The following is a 19,896-nucleotide window of genomic DNA, read 5'->3' on the forward strand; positions in this document are numbered from 1 at the left end:
CTTTGTGTTTCTCTTTCTGCGAGGACCTGGCAGACATTAGAGGCTATTTACTGATTTGAAGGATATGTGGGACTGGGATATAATGCATGTCTAAATGATTTGAGGGACAGGTATCACTCATTTAGCTACGTGTGGGATAAGACTTATCAGGTCTCAGATTTTGAAGGTTACCCTGTGATATCCAACTACTTTTTCCCAGAGTGGAAGTGTCAATTACAAGGGGGCACAGGTTCAAGGAGAGAAGGGGAAAGTTTAAGGGAGATGTACGGGAAAGTTTTTCACGCAGAGAGTGGTGGGTGCCTGGAACGCGCTGCCAGAGGAGGTGGTGGAAGCAGGTACATTAACAACATTTAAGAGGCATCTGGATGGGTACATGAATAAGGAGGGAATAGAGGGATTTGGACCGAGTAAGGGCAGATGATTTTTTAGTTTAGTTAGAGCATCATGATTGGCACAGGCTTGGAGGGCCGAGAATCCCTTCAGTGCAGAAGGAGGCCATTCTGGCCACCACTGTGCCACCGTGCTGCCCATCACATCAGCAGGAGGGAATATGCGGCATCTCTTTGCTGTGGGGCTGATGTACATTTCTTTGTCCATCAGCCCCACAGCAAACTTGGAAACGTTTAACAAGAAACAAACACTTATATGGTGCCCTCTGTGACCAAACTGTCCCAATCGCAACTTCTTTGGCTGGCTGTCTCATTATCCTCCCATGTGAAAGACGCTACCTAAATAAAAGTTGTTGTTGATCTTGTTTGATACTAATGAGGAAATATAATCTGTGGCGATATTTCTCCTCAGTCACTGACTCTGTAAGTACTGCCCTGAACAGTGTGATGGCCACAGCTACACAGGGCAGAGCAATCACACACAGGCACATTCAAATCTCTCCATTCAAACCTTGCCCCCTCCCTCCCTCCCTACATGTAACCTCCTGCAGCTCTACATCCCTCCGGGGTGTCAAATTTGGTTACTTATGCAAAGCTTTGAAGTGTATGCAAAGGAGGTGCTGAAGAGCCTTTGCAAAAGTAAGCACTTCAAATGCAAAACAGATCCAGGGTTCTGCGTTCCACAAGGTTCTGAAGAATTGTTAATGTGTGTCTGAAGAAGAAAGTTTCAATTGAATTTATGGTGAAACTAGGGGGACACTCATCCTGACGTGAATCCCGTTATGGACGGAAACTCTCGGGAGAGGGCCATCGCGGGATGTACGCTGGCGAGATCTTACAATGCGATCCTCCCCACACCCACCCCTCCACCCGACGATATCATCAGGTTTACACCCAGCAGGGCAGGAAGCTGATTACCATCAATTTATATCGATTTAAACATGCCTAAATGGCACAATGCCCCCCCCCCCCCCCACCCCGCCCCCTCTGGCTGATGTTACATCACACCTGCAGGAATCACTCCCGCAGTCCAGCAGTCGAGCTGACCAGACCGGGGGTGTGGGGGCCAGTGCAGCTTCTGGGTGATCAGGGGCATGGCCGCCACCCTGGCAATGCCAACCTGGTAGTATGGCCTGGGGAGAGACTGCTGATGAACATTGATGGGAGTGGGGGGAGAGATTATCAACTAATGTAGATTGGTTGGGGGGGGGGTGGTCTTGAAGTCCGTGAGGGTTTGTTTGGAACACATTAGATATCTTTGTAAGGGTTATACATTATAGTGGTTGTTTTGTTTTTGTTTGTAAATGATAAAATTCCTTGCTAATTCTCTTACAATATATGTTAACTATATTCTCAATTAAACTTTGTTTGATAAAAGCCCCCTAGTGGGTCTTTTGAATCATACCTGAAGTGAAACATGTCATGCTTATCCTAGTCAAATTCAAGATGCAAAACTTATGATTCAGGTGGGCTCCATAGAACACTTGCGCTTCTGACCTGAACCATAACAGTACTGAAGGTTCAATGTACTTAAAGCAGCCCAATCAATAACAACTTTGCAGTATTTATATAGTGCCTTTAATTGGTGGGGGAGGGAGATCGGGTTGCTCTTTTTCTCTGTGGAATTGGCCTTGCCAAAGTGTTTAGGCCCCACCCTCAGGTTTACCTCGTACTGTGACGTTAGTGTACCTTTAAGAAAGATGTTTCTTTCAAATCATGATCTCTGCAGCTCTCACATCTTCAGTGATGTCATTGTCGGTTTGACCAGAAATGTCCTTTTATTGATACTTAAAATGGCTTAAATTAGGTTGTTTGTGTTTACTCTGGGATTAGTTGTACCATCCTGCATTGTTAGGAGGAAGGTCATGTGTTTTGGACAGTTTCTTTCCTTTTGACAAAGTATCAGCAGATCTGGAGAAAAAGCTTGGCTCTTACACAGGGTAGAATCACACTGGTGTTCAGTCAGAACCTGTCCCTGTCCCTTCGCCATTGGGGATGGAATTTCTCCAAAACAATGTGGACAAGTATGCTGAACCTTCAGGGAAATCTATAATGATGGGGTGTGAGGTCCTGTCCAAGTGGATCAACAGGACCATCCCAATAAGAAAATTACTTATCTCAGCAAAATTAATTTGCAATATATTTTTTCAAAAGTATGAACAAACTCGTACTCTAAGAAATATTTAAAATAAACTTCAACGGTCGTTTAAAAAAGTAATAATTGTAACTGTTGACTGCATGGATAGTTTTAACCTACTGACTAACGGAGGGCTCTCAGGATTAAACTCTGGAATTCTTCCTGCAACGCCCTTTCCTCTCTTTGACATATATCTTAAATTTTAACCACCTGCTGTAAATTCACCTTACGTGGTCCAGTGTCAAATTTTGCTTTCTAAAACTCCTGTGAAGTGACTTGTGACACTTTATTACATTAAAGGTGCTATATAAATACTCCAAAGTTTTTATTAGATGGGCTGCTTTAAGTACATTGAAACATTAGTACTGTTATGGTTCGGACTCCAAAGTGTTTTTATGAAGCCCACCTGAGTCATAAGTTTTGCATCTTGAATTTGACTAGGATAAGCATGAGATGTTCCAGGTGTGATTCAAAAGACCCACTTGGGAGTTTTACCAAACAAGGTTTATTTAAGAATATAGTTAACATGTATAGTAAGAAAATTAGCAAGAACTTTTATCAATTACAAACAAAAACAAAATGACCACTATAATGTATGACCCTTAGCAAAGATATCTAATGTGTTCCAATCAAACCAAAACCCTTGCCATAGGCAAAAGCCTCTAAACAAGTTCTATACAGCAAAGTCTACTGCTCACGTGATAATGGAATTTGAGTCCTTTGGCTGAAGTCTGCAATTCTCTGGCTTCACTCTGAACAATTTAAAGACAAGACAGTTTCCCAAAACACCAGAGAGACCCTTTAGGAAAACAAGATCTTGTTTTCAGTTAACCAACCGAATTTTCAAAACAACAGGGAGAGAGGGAAAACATTTTCTTTTAGCTTGCTGCCCCTTCTAAAACCCAATTGTAGCTCAGAACCAAAAATGAGAAAGAAACTGTCCAAAACACATGACCTTCCTCCTAACAATGCAGGATGGTACAACTAATCCCAGAGTAAACACAAACAACCTCATTTAAACCATTTTAAGTATCAATAAAAGGACATTTCCAGTCAAACCGACAATGACATCACTGAAGATGTGAGAGCTGCAGAGATCATGATTTAAAAGAAAAATCTTTCTTAAAGGTACACTAATGTCACAGTACGAGGTAAACAAATACAAGCTTTACATGTAGAAACGTAGAAAAGCTTCCGAACATTTGTCTTCACTTTAATACTGCAGTGAAGCTTTGTGACAATTCACCTGATTCTACTTTGTCACCAACTGCAATGGTTGTTCTGATCCTGGCAGCTTCCTATTGGGGAATGAAGTTAGAATTATCCCACTATTTCAGTTTCTGGCCTTCTCTCAGTGTAAAACACTCCACACAATGCTGATCTGCAGCACTGTGTTTGATCGCAAGCACTGGTGTTTTTTTGGATGCTGCTTTTTTTCCTGATCATAGCTTCACAACGGCTGTACCTTTTTAAAAATAGTGAATTTAACTTCAAAAATGGGAAGCTGAAATGCTGAGAGATGCCCAATGTTCTGTGATGTTAAACTGTATTTGCACTTCAGGGGGGAATTCTCCTCCCCACAGTAGTGGGAGGTGGCATGCCATTGGTCAATGGTGGGATCTTCTGGGCCACTACTATCAATGGGATTCCCCATTGACTCCACCCCCATGCTGCCGGGAAACCCACGGCGGAGGCATATGCCATCGACAGCACCAGAAAATCCTGCTGGTTTGAACAGTTGGAACATTCTGGCCATCATCTCATATCTGTACAACTGGAGAAACACTTCACATCAACACAAGGCCAATCGAATAGGAGCTGGAGTAGGCCATTCAGCCCCTTAGGTCTGCTCTATCATTCAGTAGGAGTTACCAACACGAATTCTCCAATGTTGTTCGCCCCGCCGCTGCTGCCAGCAAGAATGGAGAGTTTGACGCTCAGCCAAAGCTTCATTCACTGCAGTGGGACTGGAGAATCCCAGCTGCGGGCGATGTCGGAGAATCCCGGCCACCATTTCAAATCCACATTCCCGCTCTACCCTCAAATCTTCTAATTCCTTTCTCTCGCTTCTCCAGACAGCACCCGCCAGTAGGAGGCCACCAAACAACAGCTTATGCCAAGCCACAGGGTAGGGGGTGAGAGGACAGGCCCCTGTTCTACCTCAGCTAGAACTGGCATCAAACCCCATGCCACCCACTGGCGATAGAGTGTGGCGCTTGTCAATTTTTTTGACTAAGTGTGGCACAATTTGACGGAAAATTCCGCCATTGCCATCTGCGGGTTCAACGCCAACTTTCCTGCTCGATAATGAGGCAATTCCATCCGAAGGTTCACAACCCTCAAATGAAGACATTTCTTCTTATGTAAATGACAAATGACCGTCCTCTTATGCTGAAACTTTGACTATTAGTTCTCGACTTTCCATCTGCGGGGCGGGGGGTGGGGGGGGGGGGGGGGGGAGCGGGTGAGGAGACAACCTCTCAACATCTACCCTGGCAAGCCCTCGAAGAATTTGATATAGTTATAAAGTCATTTACGGGGCAGAAGGAGGCCATTCGGCCCATTGAGTCCATGTCCCCTCTCTGCAGAGAAATCCAATCAGATTCACGCTCTCGCTTGGTTCCCAGGATCCGTTTATTCCCCTCAAATGCCGACCCAATTTCTTTTTGAAATCATTGGCCATCTCTGCTTCCACCACCCTCGTGGGCAGCAAGTCGTGTAGGTCATTGCCACTCACAGGGCAAACAGATTCTTCCTCACATCCCCGCTGTAATACAATGGCCTCGCCGAATAGAAAATACATACACGGCACTGGAAAAGCTCGTGTGCCAGAGAGTACAATCAGAGTTTGCTGCAAAGTTCAGACCACAGCTGCTCTACAGTGTCACCTGAGAAAGACCAGTGACTCCCAGAAACTGTCCGAACAATTTGACAACCAGAATTCTGCTCTCCCTTCTAATTTGTTTTAAATGCCATTCTTATTCATTGAATGAAACATAGCATTCTGACCCATTTTTACATTGGTTGGTGCTGTGAGAAGCACTCTGAGATTTGAGTATAAAGTTATAAGGTCCTTGCTGCTCTAACACGCGTGGTCCACGCACGGTGTTAATGCCCAGTCAATGTACAGCAAACCTGCCTGGAATCCTTCCCTCAACTCATCCATCAAGAACAGAGTCCCTAATCGTCTTTCCCATTGCTGTTTGCGAGCAAAATGCACCTCAATAGCAACATTCAAAGTAACCATTTAAATGTGAAACGTTAGCACGAGGTAAATAAATGGCAGGTTTGTTAATAGAAATGTAGAAAAACTTCAGAGCACTTTAACACCGCAGCCAAGTTGTGTGAGAATTAATCATTGTATACTAATTCTAGAGGCGGCACAGTGGTCAGCACTGCTACCTCACAGCGCCAGGGACACAGGTTCAATCCCGGCCTCGGGTCACTGTCTGTGTGGAGTCTGCATGTTTTCCCCGTGTCTGCGTGGGTTTCCTCCGGGTCCCCCGGTTTCCTCCCACAGTTCAAAGATGTGCAGGTTAGGTGGATTGGCAATGATAAATTGCCCCTTAGTGCCAGGGGGATTAGCTAGGGTAAATGCATGGGGTTATGGGGGTAGGGCCTGGGTGGGTTTGTGGTTGGTGCAGACTCGATGGGCTAAATGGCCTCCTTTTGCTCTGTAGGATTCTATGATTCTAAACCCTGTCGAATTGGTTTTAAACTCGAGGTTAATAACCAGGAGCTCTATTCTACCATTTTTAAAAAGTTAATTCATGGGATGTGGGCGTCACTGGCTGGGCCGGCATTTATTGACCAGAAACTGAGTGACTCGCTCAGCCATTGCAGAGCCAATCACATTGTTGTGGCTCTGGAGTCACACGTAGGCCAGATCAGGTAAGGATGGCCTAAACTTCAGGCCCTAAAGGGCAGATGGGTTTTTACAACAATCACTTTATGGTCATGATTAGACTTTTAATTCCAGATTTTTTTATTGAATTCAAATTTCACCATCTGCCATGGTGGGATTCGAACCCAAGTCTTCAGAGCCTTACCCTGGGTCTCTAGACTACTTGCCCAGTGACAATACCACTCTGCCACTGCCTCCCCGTTGCACTGTTTTATTTCAATTCCTATAAAAAGATGATTACTTCTAAACATTTGGATTGCAATAAAACACCGCATCTCAATAAACTAATAAAATGCAGATTGAAAACCATAAAAAGATATGGGCCAGAATTTTCCAGCTGTTGATGCGGGAGGGATTCTCTGGCCCTGCTACAGTGAATGGAGACCTGGCTGAGCGCCACATTCTCCAGCCTTGCTGGTGGTGGGGGTGTGAACAGCTGGAAAACTCCAGCCATAGAGGTTGAAATTGGGTCTTTTTTTACAGATGTGAAACAGATGGATCAATTTTACTGTACAACATCTGTGCCCCAAAGTCACCTGAAAAATGTCCCACCCGAAATTGGCCTGGCCATTTTTCATATGATAATGAGGGGGTCTACTGTGCAGTGCTAAGGTTTGACTTGCTCAGGCTTCTGCCGTGTCGATGTGACCTAACCAGGGTCACTGGTAAAAAGGATAAAAATGATGTGATACAGGGGATGGCACTGGTGGTGAGACAGGACACCCAAAATGATATGCTTCCACTAGGCAAGCACATGTAAGTATGACAGCTTCCTGCAGCTTGTCCTGGATATCTGGCTAAGGTCCAATCTCTGGCTACCCGGAGGCTTCCATTGACAGCTGCAGCATTGATTCTGCATGTCCATTCGTCCCTTTTTTAAAAATGACCTAAAAAGGAATTTCCGGGCTAATATGAATTGGAGCACAATTGCTTCTTCCTATAGGCTGACCTGTGCTGCTTTGCAAGTCTGTGAGGTAAAGGACAAGTAAAAATAATGCAACACACAATGAGGAAACAGTGTGGTTTCTCAGGTGAAAGCACAGAGCAAAGCGTGGGAAACAAGTTGGTTCCTCAGTAACTAATGTCTCAATTTGAACTCTTCAAAACCCTCTACTGTTCCACTCCACCAATGTCCACCTCTTGCTCTAGCCTTATTGCCCCTCTTGCCCCTTCGTGTGTATCTAATTCAAGCCTTTTGCAATTCACTCTTCTTCACCCAAGGAGGGTGACAGGGCCTTCAGAAACTTGAGCCCCACCCCCAGAGACGCCCCCACCCCCCCCTGCACCCCCAAAAACTTGTAGTTAAAGAGCACCTTTAACATAGTAAAATGCCCCAAGGCATTTCACAAGACTGTCATCAAACATATCGCGTTAGGAGATATGAGGGCACCTGAGCAAAAGCTTGGTCACCGGTAGGTTTTGAGGAGTGATTTAAAGGAAGATACAGTAGAGTGAAGATATTTTGGAAGGCTGTGGGGCTGGAAGAGATTACAGAGAAGTCATAGGGGGATTTGAAAACAAGAATGTTTTAATTTTAAAATTGAGGCAATTGTTACAATGATGAGGTTTATAAGATTGTCATGGTTTGGAACTGTCTTCAATTAAGGGTAAACTGCAAGGGGTCATGTGACCTAATCTGAAGTCTGCTTGATAACAGACTTTGGGCAATTTAGGATAAAAGGGAGACGCAGCTTGTGTTACTGGGGCGATGGGTTCATAGTTGGAGAAAATGGCTGCAGCCTGTTGAGTTCACAATGGGTGGACTCTGAGCCTTTCAAGGTCCCAGAAAGGTATGTAAAGTTTTAAGTTGAAAACAGTTGTGCTGTAAACTGTCAATTCACTTCTAGGAGGAAAAGGTGGGGTCAAGAGTTGCCTATTAGCATTTCTAATGCAAACCACCGCAGCCAGATGTGGGAGGGAGACAGGTTCTCAGAAAAGATGCATCCTACAGCCATCTAAAGATTCTGGGAGGTTCATCCTAGCATGGCCAGAAGGGGAAATCATCAAGGCATTATTTACCAGTGGTAGTAGATTTAGGAAATTCTCTGAAACCTAAGGGAAGTATCTCGAGTTGGTCATTCAAGGTCACTACTTGGTGAAAAGGGGAAATGCAGTAGAAGCTGGGAGTCACTGTGGACTATTTGCTGTAAAGAGTGTAATTCTGTGGATGCATGATAACTGTAACAGGGGAATGTACAGTTGAAAGAATAAGTTGCCAACAAAAATAGTGTTTGGTCAATATTGTTTAAATCATTTGTAACAGTAAAAGTTTTAAAATGTGAAATCCGGTCGTATCCTTTCCAGCTCTTAACTAGAAGTATGAATTTATTTTTCAACTTATTAGTCTCTACGGGGATCGTAGCAAAATGCTGAACTTGGAGATAATAGTGAGTGAGTACAGGGTTAAAAGGTGAACGAGATTTGCTAGGAGGTAGCACATGGTTTAGGACCAAGTTTTGGATGAACTCAAGTTTTCAGAGTGTAAAATGGGATGCCAGTGGGAAGCCTGGCAGTCCTCTCCCCACCCAAGATTGCTGTTCCCTATCTACCTGTACCGTCGAGTGTACTTGGGAATTTTTGTTAAAGGCGCAATAAAAAAGCTAGTTGTTCTTGTTAAGATTTTAACCCAGACAAATGTGAGGTGATGCGATTTGGAAGGTCTACTGCAGAAGGAAAGTCTACAGTAAATGGTAGAGCCCTTAGAACTATTAGCATACAGAGGGATCTAGGCATGCAGATCCACAGTTCCCTGAAGGTGGCAACTCAAGTGGACAAGGTGGTCAAGAAGGCGTACGGCATGCTGGCCTTCATTGGTCAGAGCGTTGAGTGTAGGAATTGGAAAATCATGTTGCAGCTGTATAAGACTTTGGTTAGGCTGCTTTTGGAGTATTGTGTACAATTCTGGTCGCCACACTACTGGAAAGATGTTGATGCATTGGAAAGGGTGCAGAAGAGATTTACCAGGACGTTGCCTGGTTTGGAGGATATGGACTATAAAGAAAGGTTGAACAAACATGGATTGTTTTCATTAGAGCATGAGAGGATGAAGGGAGACCTGATAGAGGTTTACAAGATTATGCCAGGCTTGGATAGAGTGGATAGTCAGAGTCTTTTTCCCAGGGTCGAAGGGTCAATTACTCAGGGTCATAGGTTGAAAGTGAGAGGGGGAAAGTTTAAAAAAGATGTAAGGGGTAAGTTTTTCACACAGAGGTTGGTGAATGCCTGGAACGCGCTGCCGGAGGAGGTGGTGGAAGCAGATTCTATAACAACGTTCAAGAGGCATCTGGATAGATACATGAATAGGCAGGAAATAGAGGGATATGGAACATGTAGAGGCAAGAAAATATTAGATTAGAGAGGCATCTGTGTCAGTACAGACTTGGTGGGCCGAAGGGCCTGTTCCTGTGCTGTACTGTTCCTTGTTTGTATTAACGTGTGGCTATATGTGAATGAAGACACAGGTGATACTTTAAACAGTTTATTCACTAATGTGCTCTACATGATGCAGAGATACAAACATCTTGTTCCACTATATCATTATGTTCAGGCAGAATGATTTTAGTTGACAGGAAAAGGCATTTATTAAAAAACCTCTCCTTAATTATTTGTTGATAAATCTTCACGCTAAATGCTATCAATTAATTAAGAAGAAGGCAAAATACTGTGGTTGTTGGAATCTGAAACAAAAACAGAAAATGCTGGAAAATCTCAGCAGGTTTGAGAGCTTCTGTGCAGGGAGAGAATAGAGCCAACGTTTCGAATCTGGATGACCCTTTGTCAGAGCTGAAGAGAAGAAAAAGCAGACAAGATTCATACTATGAGGATGGGGGCGTGGTGGGGGGGGGGGGGGCGTTGGCTGTAATTGAAACACTCAATTGAACCTAGGGTTAAACCACTTCCCTTCCAAGAATCTTTAACCCACTGCCACTCCTCTTCCAGGAATGCCTAACCTGAAGAAATACTGCTCTTCTCTCCGACAGATTTTCCGTCTATCGCTTTTACCCTTCATTGCTTTTCATCTTCCCCCTGGTGTTCAACAAGGTGTTTCAATTACAATCCCTCCAACTACCACCAGCCTCCCACCCACCCATCCCCCCGCTCACCCTCATAGTGTATTTTCCTTGTCTTCAGCTCTGACGAAGGGTCATCCAGACTCGAAACGTTGGCTCTATTCTCTCTCCACAGACGCTGTCAGACCTGCTGAGATTTTCCAGCATTTTCTGTTTTTGTACCAATTAATTAAGCCTAATAAAAGAATTTAAAACCCAAACTAAGCATTGCTTCTTGGTTTCTCGTATCTTTTCTCCACACTTGGTGGTGATTTGTACCCTGGCCCTTGATCTTTCACCCGAGTTTCTCAGCTCAAGGAAAGTTTAAAAACCTTCAGATCAACATTTTTCTATTGATATGAAAGTTCTAAGAGTCACCCACAACTCCAATCATCACATTCCAAATAAAACAGCAACAAAATCAAAACTGAATGATGTTTTTAAAAGTGCAGGAAAATGGAGAAAGAATTTTAATTTTCCAGGTTGTTTTACCACATTTGAAATAATCTGGAGTGGTTGTCGAGATAGCAAACCGGGTTATCAAGCAGTTGCCAAATAAGCAAAATGTCTAGCAATAATTAAAGTCCTATTGACTTCCAGAACGAATTAAACCACTTCTCCAGAGCGAGTACCTGAGTATTAAAGGATCAGACCAAGTCAGAAACGAAATATTACAGCCATGTTTCAGAGGGCAGCTACGTGTGAGCGATGGTACATGAGATCAGTGATGCACCTCAATGAGCACCCGGAAACAAGGCTTTAGAACTGAAGGCTTTAATACATTAACAATGAAACTACTAACACAAATTCACCCGTTCAGACTGAAGGGGTCCTGCCGGAGCAGGGGGTCTTATACCCTGCCACCGGAGGCGGGACCCCACTGGAGTGTGCCATGATAACACTTGGGACAGGTAAACACCCTATCCCAACAACATAGTACAACCCCCATAACAACAACAATAACCACCCCCATCCAATCAGCCAGCCTTGTAGAAAGATCAACTGACTCTAACGTCATTGCATTGTGTCCTATGTTTATAGGACAAGGTTACAGGATGGCTAAATAGCCTGAAACACATCTGCAAAGGTGCATGATTGGCAAAGCCATTTGCAACAACAGGCATTGTGATACACAGCTGATATCTGTAATATTCAGGTTAAAAATCTGGATTAAAACATTATCCCAATATTTCTACAAATGCTGCTTTTAGTACTTCACAATTAACATCAGCCTTTATGGATTAATAGCATTGTAAAACAGCATTAACCCAGTCTATACATAGAATGTGAACCTTAGGGCGCAATCTTACCAGCTGTTCACACCCACGCTACCGCAGTAGAGAGCATGGAGAATTTGGCGGCCTGTGAAATCTCCATTCACTGCAGCGAGATGGGAAAAGTGAGCTGGTATGAATGGCCCTAACATTCCAGCCTTAGTCTCTGCATCTAAGTGATATTTAGCTGAAAAAGTTGATTTGATGAAAACACTAAAGTAATGGATTTAAACATGAGGAAAGGTTGGACAGGCTGGGCATGTATCCACTGGAGTTTAGAAGAGTAAGAGGTGACTTGATTGAAACACATAAAATCCTGAGGGGTCTTGTCAGGGTGAATGTGGAGAGGATGGGCGGGGTGTTCTGGGCACGCGCCCACCCCAAGACTGGAAATTCCCACCCAAGCTTAACGGGCCTTTAAATGGTCTGCCAGATTTTCAGTCCTGCCTGCTACGATTCCCTCAGCGGGCAGGACGGGAGAATTCTGGCCGACGTTTCCCTTTGTGAGACAAACAAGAACTAAAGGTCATTGTTTAAGGCAAGGTGTCGCCCATTTAAGACAGAGCCAAGGAGAATTGTTTCTCTCAGTGAATCTTTGGAATTCACTTCATTGAAAGGCAGAGAAAGCAGAATCTTTAAATATTTTTAAGGCAGCATTAGATAGGTTTTTATAAGCAGGGGTGAAAGGTTATTGGGGGAGGCAGGACTGTGGGGTTGAGATTACAATCAGATCAACCATGATCGTATTGATTGGCAGAGCAGGTTTGAAGGGCTGAGTGGCCCAATGGGACCTCTGCCTGATCCCTGACTTGCTCCCCCATCATGACCCCTGACATGGACCCTCTGCATAGCTCCCCTGTCATAGCCCCTACTCAGGCCTCACCCCCTGGGCAGTTCCCCCGGCAATGCTCAACTGGCACTGCCAGGGTGTCCAGTGGGCACTGTCATGTCCGACCACCCTGGGGCTTCAATTACCTCTGAGCCTCCCACCCCTTCGTGGCCATCGCGTCTGGTCTCCAAAAATGGAGACCGCCTGTGCGACGTCCTGCTGGAGAGCTGGAAACTTTCTGGGTGGGGATCGGTACAATCTGTTCCAGGCACAGTGAGGTCAGAAAATCGCCCCCATGGTGTGTGGTTACAGCATTGATTTTTACTCATGGTCCGGTATGTCACTTATGCCAGTGATGGAGACAGCAACACAACATTCTCTTATCAAGTTTCAGGCGGTCTTGGATTTTATACTTAGTTATCCACCTAACGATTAAAATGCTTTGTAGACACAAATTAACCTGGAACATCGCGCACTTTCAACTGATCATCAGTTCCCAAAACAACGGCGTATATTATTGTGGGAGCAAAGAAGTGTTACAACTCCTGGAGAAAATCTACAAAAGATACAAGTTTCTTAATGAAATATTATCAGACATTAAACCAAAATGGCCCCTGACTGGAGACTTTGCTGTTCCCAGTTGAATCTACAGCCTCGACAGGAACCTTTCTGCTCACCGCAGCTCTGACCTTTCCAATCTCTAACCATTTCTAGCTTTTGGATTTTTCTCAGCAGTTTTTACAATAATTGCGTACTTTCCAGCCAGCACACCAGCGGAATGGCATCTCGAAGCCAGCAAACCAATCGGTCCGATCAATTACTGCTCCCCCTTTAATCATCCTGCAGCTTCCCCATTCCCACATCCTAACTGCCCTGAGTCTGATTTATTGTTTCATATTCGTCCCTTTAAGTAGAATGACTAGGCTTGACAGTTTGGCAAATTGCAGCATAAATCTCTCTCACACACACACACACACAGGAGCTGGGGACTGCTGTGATAGTTTCAACACACACTTGCCTCACCATGAAACATTGTTAACAAATTTACACTTTAAAGATGTACTGTAATATAAGACACTGCGACTAGCAGTCAGAAGGCAATCTAAACAAACACTGCTACGACTGACCTAGTGTGGGTGAAACAGGTTATAGGAATCCTTTGAACTATTAGGGTGGCACGGTGGCACAGTAGTTAGCACTGTTGCCTCGCAGCACAAGGGAACTGGGTTCGATTCCCGGCTCGGGTCACTGTCGGTGTGGAGTCTGCACGTTCTCCCCGTGTCTGTGCGGGTTTCCTCCGGGTGCTCCGGTTTCCTCCGACAGTCCAAAGATGTGCAGGTTCGGTGGATTGGCCATGCTAAATTGACCCTTAGTGTCAGGAGGACTGGCTAGGGTAAAAAGGGATTATAGAGATGGGGCCCTGGTGGGATTGTGGTCAGTGCATGCTCGATGGGCCAAATGGCCTCCTTCTGCACTGCAGGGATTCTATGAACTTCTGTTACTAATATTATTCATCCTTATTCTGGTATTCCTGCATCATCCACCCTCACCCCTCTTGATCCACCCCCTTGCCTGAAGGATGAGGTGGAGTTACAGATGCGGGTCCATCTGATCTTTACCAGGGAGGAACATGGTGGTGTGCAAGGTCTGAGAAGCCCATGGAGGTTGCTCAGAAACAATGGGAATTGGTGAGGAGGAGTTTGTAAGGAATAGGGTGGGAGGGTGAGTCGGAATGTAGATAGGGTGGAGCTTGGAGGGCCAGCAAAATGGATGTTGGAAAAAGTGAGGCTGGAGGTGAAGGCTTGAGTGAGAATTTCAGTGCAGTTGGAGGCCTGAGTTAGAGAGAGAGGACCATTATTGTGGACCTAAAAGTGGTATCAATGAACACAGAAGAGGAGATTACACTTGGGATCTCCCTGGTCTGCATGACTCAGTAACAGCACATGATAGATTTACCAGAGAGTTTATCTTTAAAGGATGTCATAGCTATTGAGGTCGGTTGATTCATCATTGGATAATTTGTATGACCCAATGCTGCATTACATTTACCCACCAATCGATAAAAAAATTTTATGCACACACAAATTCCTGTGTCACCTGCCCAATCACCTTTCCTCTAAATTGTTACAGACAAAATAGTTTGCTTGTTGATCATATATCTGCTTCAGAACATTTCAATCATTTTTGATTTGATTTATTATTGTCACATGTATTTATTCGTGTCACAAGTAGGCTTACATTAACACTGCAATGAAGTTACTGTGAAATTCCCCTCATCGCCACACTCCGGCGCCTGTTCGGGTACACTGAGGGAGAATTTAGCACGGCCAATGCACCTAACCAGCACGTCTTTCGGACTGTGGGAGGAAACCCGAGCACCCAGAGGAAACCCATGCAGACACGGGGAGAACATGCAGACAGTGACCCAAGCCGGGAATCAAACCCAGGTCCCTGGCACTGTGAGGCAGCAGTGCTAACCATTGTGCCACCCTACATTGGGATACATTGTATTGGGATACAGTGAAAAGTATTGTTTCTCTTGCGCTATACTGACAAAGCATACCGTTCATAGAATACATAGGGGAGAAGGAGAGGGTGCAAAATTTAGTGTTACAGTCATTGCTACGGTGCAGAGAAAGATCAACTGAATATAAGGTAATCAAAATGCAATTTTGGAAAACCCCATTGTTTTGCACTATTCTCTGCTTCACATTTCTGAGAGCAGCTACACAAAAGCAGTGCCTGAACAGACAGCTGCATCCTGTGTTCACTCGCTCCCATTCATTTGGTGCCACCTCCGAGGAAAGCCTCGTTGGAATCCAGAGACACAGCTCCCGTGGCAGAGAAAAGGAGGGAATCCACGTTGCAGTTTTACACTGACATGAATCTCTGATGCTGTGACCTCTCCGGTTTCCCCACTTCACAGCGTAGAGTGCGGTAGTCAGCAGGATTACCTCGTGCTGTGGCTGTCAGCATTCACCAGAATAAAGAACTCGCTTTCAGTGAACTTGTACCAATTTATTCTGGGTCACAGGGAATCCACAAATACACATTTGAAAATCTGATTGAAAGAATCATTGAACTTGAAAAATCACATTATCAAATGGATCCTACTGATGGACTACTGGTTTTGAATTCTCCCTGCACTGCATTAGAGAACCAATATTGCATTGTTTTAACCACAGCATGTCTCCAAGGGAAGAATTTTTAAAAAGAAGTGAAAAGGCACCAGTAACAATCACCCAAAACCCTAAACTGTTTGAAGCTGTCACATTGCAACATATGCTGTATGGTGAGGCAATCTCTCACACAGCCAGGCACTGGACTGAGTGTCTTGCCCTGTACAGAAGTGGTCTATTGTGTTTCCAATTACATTCCTATCCGTGTGTTGAAACAGGCTACACACAAATCCAGTAGATTCGTGAAGGAACAAGTGGAAGGCTATAAAAAAGATGCCTGCAGCCAGCTCCAGCTCTAGGTCCTTTTCTAAAATAAGAGAGAACGCATTGTACGCATTGTAGAATCATTCACACAGCTCTGTGGCTCTTTGTTTAAACACAAACTGCCATACAGTACCTTATGAAAAAGAGAGTCCCTGGAGTGGATGCAGCAGCAGACAGTGTTCTCTCTCTCTCTGTGACTCTTTCTCCCTCAGGGAAGTCTAGCAGGCAGCTATCCCCACTCCTTGCTTTGTCATGAAGCCTGTGTCTTGTGTAGACTGAGGCGTGCCTACAATTCACTGCCCTGGTCTTTTAACAGCAGAGAGAGGCAGAGAGCTTTGAAAACGTAGATTACCACAGCAGGCTTGGTCACGTGAGACTTCAGTGTCAAACAGCATTTCACTTAGTTAGACCGCCCTCAAACTGGCTCCTCCTTACAGCTTTCCTTCCCTCCCTCTCAAATTTAATTCAGATTGCAAGAGGAAATCAGGGAGATTATTTGTGTGTGTGTGTCCCTGGGGTGAAATTAAAGGCAGTGGGCTAGAGATTATGCTGCATATAGATGGGAAAGGAGTTATCTGGGGCTAGTCGTGTGTTTTTGATTTCAGTTCAGTAGAGATTACAATATCATTTTATTTCTAATAAATTAAGACTTTCCTAATAGTGAACAATGCCATCGAAAGGTCAGTGCTAAGAGATTCCTTACACCGTTAGCAACTGCACTTTACGAATCTCTTTACAACATAAAGCATCTACAATATGTTTGTTTCCCTGCTGCTTGTTGGGCTCTTAGCCAACTTTTACGCATCAACTGCACACATAATCACTTTAAAGCTCCTAACTCTAGGGCTCCGTCATACCGGAGTCACAATTCAAATATTCTAGTGGCTAAGATATTCTGGCTGGGAAGTTTGTTAGTGTCACACGAGAGGATTTAAATTAGTTTGGCAGGGAGGTAGGAACAAAAGCAAAGGAGAATTAACTGAAGGGGAACCAGAGAGTAGGGCCAGTAATACTCGGAGGAAGAGCAGGCAGGGCGTGGTCGCTGATCAACGAGGGTCTGGTGGACTGAAGTGCATTTGTTTCAATGCGAGAAGTGTAACAAGTAAGGCAGATGAACTTAGAGCTTCGATTAGTACTTGGAACTATAATATTGTTACCATAACAGAGACTTGGTTAAGGGAAGGACAGATTGGCAGCTTAACGTTCCAGGATACAGATGTTTCAGGTGGGATAGAGGGGGATGTAAAAGGGGTGGGTTGAGTTGCACTACTGGTTAAGGAGAATATCACGCTGTACTGTGGGAGGACACCTCGGAGAGCTCATGCAGTGAGGCAATATGGGTAGAGCTCAAGAATAGGAGGGTTTACTATAGGCCACCCAACTGCCAGCGGGAGATAGAGGAACAGATATGTAGGCAGATTTTGGCAAGGTGTAAAAGTAACAGGGTGGTTGTGGTGGGAGATTTTAATTTCCCCGATATTGACTGGGACTCACTTACTGCTAGTGGCGTGGATAAGGCAGCGTTTATAAGGAGCATCCAAGAGGGCTTCTTGAAACAGTATGTAGATAGTCCAACTAGGGAAGGGGCCATACTGGACCTGGTATTGGGGAATGAGCTTGGCCAGGTAGTCGATGTTTTAGTAGGGGAGCAGTTTGAGAACAGTGACCAAAATTCAGTCAGCTTTAAGATACTGATAGATAAAGATAAGTGCAGTCTTCAAGTGAAGGTGCTAAATTGGGGGAAGGCTAATTACAACAATATTAGGCAGGGACTGAAGAATGTAGATTGGGGGCAGATCAACATCTGGCATGTGAGAGGCTTTCAAGTGCAAGTTGATAAGGATTCCTGTAAGAATGAAGGATATGTATGGCAAGTTTCAGGAACATTGGGTAATGAGAGGTATTTGGGCCTAGTCAAAGAGAAAAAGAAAGCATTTGTCAAGGCTGGGAGGCTGGGAACGCATGAAAGAAGTGTGGAATACAAGGAAAGTAGAAAGAAACTTAAGCAAGGAGTCAGGAGGGCTAAAAGGGATCACGAAAAGTCATTGTCCAGCAGGATTAAGGAAAATCCCAAAGCTTTTTATACATATCTAAAGAGCAAGAGGATAGCCAGGGAGAGGGTTGGCCCACTCAAGGACAGGGGAGAGAATCTATGCATGGAACCAAAGGAAATGGGCGAGGTATTAAATGGGTACTTTGCGTCAGTATTCACCAAAGTGAAGGACTTGGTGGATGATGAGTCTGGGAAAGGGTGTGTAGATAGTTTGGGTCATGTTGAGATCAAAAAGGAGGAGGTTCTGGGGGTCTTGAAAAGCATTAAGGTAGACAAGTCCCCAGGGCCTGATGGGATATAGCCCAGAATCCTGAGAGAGGAAAGGGAGGAAATTGCTGGGGCCTTGAGAGAAATCTTTGTATCCTCACTGGCTACAGAGGAGGTCCCAGAGGATTGGAGAATAGCCAATGTTATTCATTTGTTTAAGAAGGGTAGCAAGAATAATCCAGGTAATTACAGGCCGGTGAGCTTTACATCAGTGGTAGGGAAATTATTAGAGAGGATTCTTCGAGACAGGATTTACTCCCTCTTGGATATAAGTGGACGTATTAGTGAGAGGCAACATGGTTTTGTGAAGGGGAGGTCGTGTCTCATGAATATGATTAAGTTTTTCGAAAAAGTGATGAAGATGATTGATGAGGGTAGGGCAGTGGATGTTGTCTACATGGACTTCAGTAAGGCCTTTGACAAGGTCCCTCATGGCAGACTGGTGCAGAAGGTGAAGTCGCATGGGATCAGAGGTGAGCTGGCAAGATGGATACAGAACTGGCTCGGTCATAGAAGGCAGATGGTAGCAGTGGAAGGGTGCGTTTCTGAATGGAGAGCTATGACAAGTGGCGTTCCTCAGGGATCAGTGCTGGGACCTTTGCTGTTTGTAATATATATAAATGATTTGGATAAAAATGTAACTAGTTTGATTAGTAAGTTTGTGGATGACACAAAGGTTGGTGTAATTGCGGATTGCGATGAGGACCATCAGAGGATACAGCAGGATATAGATCGGTTGGAGATTTGGGTGGAGAGATGGCAGATGGAGTTTAATCCGGACAAATGTGAGGTAATGCATTTTGCAAGGTCTAATACAGATAGGAAATATACAGTAAATGGCAGAGCCCTTAAGAGTATTGATAGACAGAGGGATCTGGGTGTACAGGTACACGGGTCAAGGCAGGTGGAGAAGGTAGTCAAGAAGGCATACGGCATGCTTGCCTTCATCGGCCGGAGCACCGAGTTTAAAAATTGGCAAGTCATGTTGCAACTTTATAGAACCTTAGTTAAGGAATATAATTTTCAATTCTGGTCACCACACTACCAGAGGATGTGGAGGCTTTGGAGAGGGTACAGGATGTTGCCTGGTATGGATGGCATTAGCTATGAGAAGAGGTTGGAGAAATTTGGTTTGTTCTCACTGGAACGACGGAGGTTGAGGGGCGACCTGATAGAGGTCTACAAGATTATGAGGGGCATGGACAGAGTGGATAGTCAGAAACTTTTTCCCAGGTTGGAAGAGTCAATTACTAGGGGGCATAGGTTTAAGGTGCGAGGGGCAAGTTTTAAAGGAGATATACGGGGCAAGTTTTCTACATGGAGGGTGATGGGTGCCTGGAACTCGCTGCCGGGGGAGGTAGTGGAAGCGAATATGATAGTGAGCTTTAAGGGGCGTCTTGACAAATACATGAATAGGATGAGAATAGAGGGATATGGTCCCCGGAAGGGTGGGGGCTTTTAGTTCAGACAGGCAGCTTGGTCGGTGCAGGCTTGGAGAGCTGAAGGGCCTGTTCCTGTGCTGCAATTTTCTTTGTTCTTTAAGGACAGTGG

At 44.6% G+C, this 19,896-nt stretch overlaps 1 protein-coding gene across 2 annotated transcripts in view; it reads right to left on the minus strand.

The window, feature by feature from the left end:
• fam107b (family with sequence similarity 107 member B) overlaps positions 1-19,896 on the minus strand; it is a 158,717-nt gene that overhangs the window by 111,497 nt on the left and 27,324 nt on the right. The window contains exon 1 of one of the 2 annotated variants that reach the window (XM_078235997.1): positions 16,159-16,323. The exons of the other annotated variant lie outside the window; for it this stretch is intronic. The gene's annotated coding sequence lies outside the window, so the exon portion shown is untranslated. Of the gene's footprint in view, positions 1-16,158; positions 16,324-19,896 lie in introns of those variants that run through there. 2 annotated transcript variants of the gene reach the window in all.

Source organism: Mustelus asterias, chromosome 19, assembly GCF_964213995.1.
Source record: "Mustelus asterias chromosome 19, sMusAst1.hap1.1, whole genome shotgun sequence".
NCBI classification, from domain to species: Eukaryota; Metazoa; Chordata; class Chondrichthyes; order Carcharhiniformes; family Triakidae; genus Mustelus; species Mustelus asterias.